General features: G+C 62.8%; 1 protein-coding gene and 1 long non-coding RNA gene across 9 annotated transcripts in view; one reads left to right on the forward strand and one right to left on the reverse strand.

Moving 5' to 3' along the window:
- The window catches only part of TMEM268 (transmembrane protein 268), a 25,854-nt gene extending 24,799 nt beyond the window's left edge, over positions 1–1,055 (reverse strand). For 4 of the 5 annotated variants that reach the window (XM_055301952.1, XM_055301951.1, XM_055301950.1 and 1 more), the window contains exon 1: positions 333–471. The gene's annotated coding sequence lies outside the window, so the exon portion shown is untranslated. Of the gene's footprint in view, positions 1–332; positions 472–970 lie in introns of those variants that run through there. The other variant, XM_055301949.1, reaches the window with a different exon arrangement.
- Positions 1–4,399, forward strand: part of LOC129494823 (uncharacterized) — a 5,446-nt gene extending 1,047 nt beyond the window's left edge. Inside the window, exons 2-5 of one of the 4 annotated variants that reach the window (XR_008661413.1) lie at positions 363–471; positions 1,824–3,104; positions 3,576–3,651; positions 4,176–4,399. This is a non-coding gene — a long non-coding RNA (uncharacterized LOC129494823). Of the gene's footprint in view, positions 1–362; positions 472–1,458; positions 3,105–3,575; positions 3,652–4,175 lie in introns of those variants that run through there. The other 3 variants (XR_008661411.1, XR_008661412.1, XR_008661410.1) reach the window with 3 other exon arrangements.
- Positions 4,400–6,096: the final 1,697 nt, after the last annotated feature.

The raw sequence follows: 6,096 nt of genomic DNA on the forward strand, positions 1-6,096 counted from the left end.
AGAGGGAGAGAGGGGGAGAGAGGGGAGGAGAGGGAGAGAGGGGGAGAGAGAGAGGGGAGAGGGAGGAGGGAGAGGGGAGAGAGAGGAGAGGGGGAGAGGGAGAGAGAGGGGGAGGGGGAGAGGGAGAGGGAGAGAGAGGGAGGGGGAGAGGGAGAGAGGAGAGGAGGGGAGAGGAGGGGGAGAGAGGGAGAGGGGAGAGGGAGAGGAGAGGGAGAGAGGGAGAGGGGGAGAGGGAGAGGGGGAGAGGGAGGGGGGAGAGGGGGGAGAGAGGGAAAGAGAGAGGGAGAGAGGAGAGGGGGAGAAAGGGGGGGAGAGAGGGGAGGGAGACTTACTTTTCGCAAATCGGGTTTTGTTTTTGTTAGACTGGAAAGCCCCGGCAAAAGGCCGCAAGGGGGCCTGTCACGGAGGCGGCCGGGTGGGAAAGCCTTAAGAGACGACGGGCCCTAGCTCTCCATTTTGCAGATGAGGAAAGTAAGACCCAGAGATGAAAGCGAACCATCCAAGGTCAAAGAGCCTGCCCGGGTCGGAGGCCGAGCGGGGCCGGGAGGGAGGTCGCGGCGCGCCCGGCCCTGGCCCAGGCCCGCTGTCGCGCGGTCTCTGCCCTCGAGGCCGGCCCGGGTGTCCCCCCGCCGGGATCCCCGCCCCGCCCCGCCCCGCCCCGCCCCGCCCCGCCCCGCCAGCCGCTCCGGGAGCTCGGAGGGACCGCCGCGCCGCCGACCCCAGCCCGGGGGCGCCCCGACCCCGCCGCACGCGCGCCCGCGCCCCCGAGCCCGCACCCGCACCCGCACGCGCACCCGCCCCGGAGCGCCCCGAGCCCGCGCACCCGCGCACCCGCGCACCCGCGCACCCCCGGAGCCGCGCACCCGCCGCCCGAGCCCGCGCACCCCCGCCCCGAGCCCGCGCACCCCGCCCCCGAGCCCGCGCACCCCCGCCCCCGAGCCCGCGCACCCCCGCCCCCGCGCACACTCACCGCCGCCGCCCCCGGGGACGCGGGAGGTCGGGGCCGCCGCAGCCCCTCCGCGCCGCAGCCTCCGGCGCCCGCCCCGCGGCCCCGCCCCGCCCCCGCCCCCGGCCGGGCCGCCCCGCGCCGTCACCCGCCGGGAGGGAGGGGCCGCCGCCGCCGCTGCCGCCGCTGCCGCCGCCGGCTCCGGGCCCGAGGGGAGGCTGCGCCCTTGCATCATCGGCCCGGGCTCCCTCCGGCCGCCGAGCACGTGCCCGCCCGCGGGGCCTGTGTGGGGCGCGCGGGGGGGGACCCGGCCCTGGCGCACCCCCAGCCCCGCCTGCGCGGGCAGCCCCGGCACGTCCGGTCCCGGGAGGCGGGAGGCGGGAGGCGGGAGGCGGAGGGGCCCTGCACACGCTGGCGGCCGCCCCCCGCGCCACGGGGCCCCGGGCCTGCCGTGCACAGCGCCCCCCCCCCCCCCCCCCCCCCCCCCCCCCGGCAGGCGGCCCCAGGACCTTCCCGCGCCAAGGGCCCCGGCCCCGGGCTCCCAGGCCCCGCGGCCACGCCACGGCCACGGCCACGACCACGGCCACGGCGCTCGGGGCGTGCGCCGCCGGCCTTCCTGGAGGGCACGGGCCGAGTCCCAGTGGACGCATTTTTACCTCCGACAGACGTTGCCCAGTGGCCGGGGCCTCCGAGCCCACGGGGCCCCCTTGCTGAGCTCGGGGCGCCAGCGACGGAGCCACAGCAGCAGACGCTGTCCAGGCGCGGGGTCCGGGCAGCGGGCAGCTGGAGGCGAGGTCCGTTCACCTCCCCCGCACCGGAGGACAGGCATCCGCTGGGCTGCACTCCACAAGGCCCCTACTTTAGTCTTGTTTCCTAGAACACGATTTGGGGGCGTGGGAGCGAGAGCCCCTGGGATCCTGGAGCTACACTGAGTGCTGAGGGGCCACTGAGGGGATCGATCCTCCCACAGGCCAGGCGTGTGGCCTGGTCAGCTCCTGTCCGACCCGCCTCTCCTGCACGGCCCACCTCCTCCGTGAAGCCCGCCTGTTCCACCCGGCTACCTGGCCCCCACGCTCTCACTGCTTGTCCCTGCGGCATGAACTGACCCTTGGACACGTGAGTCTCCTTGGCTAGGGGGGCCCAGAAGACGTGGGCCTTTGGGCCCGGCTGCCCGGGCTCCAGCACTCATGCCCGTGAACTTGCACGGCCGAGCTCACCCCTCGGAGCTTCAGCTCCCTCCTTCGTGAAGGGCATCGGTGTCTGCTAGCCTGATGGTAGGGCTTGGAGGATGAAGGGCGTCACGGGAGGTCTTCAGGGGGACTCAGGTGCGTTCCGGGCCAGCCAGGAAAGCACCCCTCGCCTCTCTGCCAGTGCAGCGCACGGGAGGTCCCGGCACCACGGCATGGGGGAGACGGGCCCCACAGGGTAGAGAAAGGCGAATAAAATCCAGGGGACAGGGACTAGTCTAGTGGAGTTCTCTGGGAAGCGGACTTGGGTAGCAGCATCTCCACAGATTCGCAAGGCTGCACGTGGGGCCCCCTCCCCTCCCCGCCTGCCCCAGAGTCATCTATACAGGCTCCCCTCAACCCCAAAAGCCCCTAAGCTCCAAGAACACAGAGCATTTCTCGGTTCCTCCTAACCCCCATGCCCTCTCTCACTTCCAGTTCTCAGTGGTTGCCATCCCTCTGCATCTGGAAAGTAACCCCAAACCCCATCCTACCTCACCACGTGACTGCCGGACACAGTCTCAGGTCTCGGGTGAAAGGGCCCTTCTTCCAGGAGCCCTTTCCTATCCCGGGGCCCCGGCCAGTCCCCCCGTTCTCAGAGTCGTCCTCGTTGACCCTGCAGCCGCCCCTAGCCCGCGAGGTGCTCCTTGCTAACATCGCGGAAGTGCCCACCTTGGGGCACAGGCTACTTCTGCCCATGCTCCCCGCTGCCCCCCGGCTCCCTGCCCTCGGCGCTTGCCACACGCGTCCGGAGTAGTGAATGAACGGCCGTGAGTGAAACCATCAGGGCTTCAGCTGCAGATAGATCCAAATAAGCACACGCTCCGGCCAGTCACCATTACTCAGCAGTTCACCATCTGTCCTGTCGTGTCCGCAAGGGTTAGAGAGTCGTGTGCGAGGGCGGGCCGCGACTCTCCGCCAACCTGGATGAGGTGCGAAGGAACGAAGCTCCTCCGAGCCTGGCAGACGGGACACGCGGGGGGCGGGGGGCAGCTCAGAACCGCTGGGTACGTGATAAACACGCTTAGGAATTAGATCTTGTTTTTGAAACCGGTCTGTTCTGTATCACTGACTTCCTCTTTTAGAAACCTACCACTTAAAACGTTGCCGTGGCCTGAACAATCTCAACTGAGTCATCGAGGCTCAGGTTGGGAAGCTAGACAGACCCGGGTTCAAATCCAGACTTTGCCGCTAACTTGGCTCTGTCCTTGGGCACAAGTGACTTCAGCGCCAAGCGCCTCGGCCTCCTAATGCGTAACTGGGAATAAGGATACCTACCTAGCTCAGGAGACACTGGGAGAATTTAACTGTGTATATAAAGCGCCTGGAATTTTTTTCTGGTATAAAACGTCAGTAAATGTGAGCTATTTTTAAAATTACTTCCAATGCATTAATTCCGACAGAATTTTCCTTGGCTGAGGACTCCAGGACGTGGACTCGCAGTTGCGCAGGGAGCTCTCGGCGGCGGGATAGACGCAGGTAGGTTTAAGCAGGTAGGTCTAACCGCACGCGAGAGCCCGGAACCCCACACACAGCCGTCCTGGTCAGGAGGTGCGCGGGCAGGAAGACAAGTCACACGCTGCTTGCCGGGAAACTGGGTCAGAACCAGACAAGAAATACTCTGAATTCCTGCCCAGAAGGCCTGGGGTGTCCAGGCCGTTTCCACTCTGCTGAAGAGCCACTGACAGATACAAAGAGAATAAAAGAGGGAGAGCTCACGTCGGGTTGGGAGGGGCAATGGGAAGGACTCAGGCTCTCAACTAGGGAGCTCCACCCTCTGGTCTTTGGACCTTTACAAACTGCACACGGGCAGCCAACCCAGTCATGTCCTTGGAACCTCCAGCCTAGCTTCTCCCATCTTGTCTTCAGGGCCCTTTCCTCCGCGTGTTCCAGAATGCTGCCACTATTCCCTCCCTTCAAGGAGGAGAAAGGGGGGGGGGGGAGGCTGTGTGCCCCTGGCCCCCCAAGCCCACCCATTCCTAACTCTCATGCCCTCCAAACAGTGAGCCTTGAATTAACATCTGACCCAGAAGTTCTTCAAAAGCCAGAGATGAGGGCAGCCGGGGTGGCTCAGCGGTTTAACGCGCCTTCAGCCCAGGGCGTGATCCTGGAGACCCGGAATCGAGTCCCACGTCGGGCTCCCTGCGTGGAGCCTGCTTCTCCCTCCTTCTCCCTCTGCCTGTGTCTCTGCCTCTCTCTGTGTGTCTCTCATGAATAAATAAAATCTTTAAAAAAAAAAAAAAAGCCAGAGATGATAAATGTTGACATGATCCAGCGGCTTCCTCCCCCAGAACTACTGGCCAAATCTTTCAGTAAAGATGGTGCCTCTCCTGCCTCTCAGAGCAGCCTACGCAGGGGAAGGGGAGTAGAAGGAGCAAAACCCAAGCTGCCTGCCTGTATGGAAGCGCTTCCGGTAATTTCAGAGCCGCCGAAGTGGTAGGAGCTAGTTGACAGAACAACACTCGGAGGTCGGCCGGATTGCCCCTGAAGGAAAGAAGTGTGCAAGGTGAGAGACGAGGAGCGTGCCAGACTCGTTGGAACAGGTCCCCCTCACCGAGCGGCATCCCTCGACTCCTGGTACCGCCAGCCTCCTGGCGGGAAGACGAGTGTGCCAAGAACCTTAGCTACAGGCTTTGAAGCTTTAGTTAGGGAGTACCCCACCCACCACAGGCCTCGGGAAAGCCTGCGGGTAGGTTTTCCCTTGCAGCTGTCAGGCTGACCCGACTGGACTGGACGCCCACGGTCACTTCCTTACTCCGTGACCAGGAGCATTCTGTAGGCCTCAGCTTCCCCATCCATGAAGTGGCATCACACACCGGAACTGCAGGGCCCTCGGGTTCACACAGGTGCCTGGAACACAGGCTCCCTCACTCGAAGCGCAGTGATTCCTCGCATGGCCTCCAACAAACTTTCAGAAACTCAGGGGGTTTTTTCCCCCCGCCCATAAGGCGGGAAGGTATGTCCTGAGGAAATTTGTAGGGATTACACACAAGGTCTGACTTGCTAGAAGCCATTTTATGCCTTCTGTCAAGGAGAACTTCAGTGGGTCTGAGTTACGGCACCAAATAGAATGGCCAAAAGAGTTTCTGTGCTTGTAATGGGCAATAGTGAGGGCATCCGTCTTTCTAGACAGCGGTTCACAGGACATCCAATTGCCCGGAGGAGGGGCGCTTGGCTGGCTCAGTCGGTAGAACATGCGACTCTTAATCTCGGGGTCATGATTCCAAGCCCCCGTGCTGGGCGGGGAGCCCACTTAAAATAAAATTTAAAAGGAGAAATTGCCCAGAGGAGCAATTAATCTAGGATGCGAGAGATGTAAAGTGGAAAGAATCACATAGGTGAGAAGCGTAAACGGGGAGACACATCTGCTCAGTGCTGAGCACACACAGTGGTTAAGCACAGATGCTAAGCTAGACTGCCAGTCCCTGTCTTGGCTCCCGCACCGCTCATCCTTGCACCCTCACTGCCTCATAGCCTAGATTAGCTAATGTCGATGCAGAAGCCCTCAGAACAGCAGCCAGCATGGAGGAAGCTGTGAACAACTCCAGCGGACATTTTTTACTAACCGAATATCCAAGTATGCCTGGGCTCTCCCGTCTTAGGCGCCTTGCAGTTAGGTTGGCTCATGCAACCCACGCTGGTCGGTGGGCTGAGAACAGGTGTCACGTGTCCTTTCAGGAGTGAAGCATGTAAGAGCTGGTGGTGCATGTTTGCCAACTTTTCCTTCCCCTGCCTCTGCAATCGTGGAAACCACGTGCTAAGATGGTAGTGAGGCAAAAGGGAAGTAAACTGAGTCACTGAATGACTGCATGGAGAACAGCTGCCCTGTGGTGACTAAACCTGTACCCGACATCATAAGAAATAAACCTTTATGAAGCCGAGGTCTCAGTGTATCCTGCCCTGACAAGTAACAGCTAGTATTAG

This window comes from Nyctereutes procyonoides, unplaced genomic scaffold, assembly GCF_905146905.1.
Source record: "Nyctereutes procyonoides isolate TBG_1078 unplaced genomic scaffold, NYPRO_anot_genome, whole genome shotgun sequence".
NCBI classification, from domain to species: domain Eukaryota; kingdom Metazoa; phylum Chordata; class Mammalia; order Carnivora; family Canidae; genus Nyctereutes; species Nyctereutes procyonoides.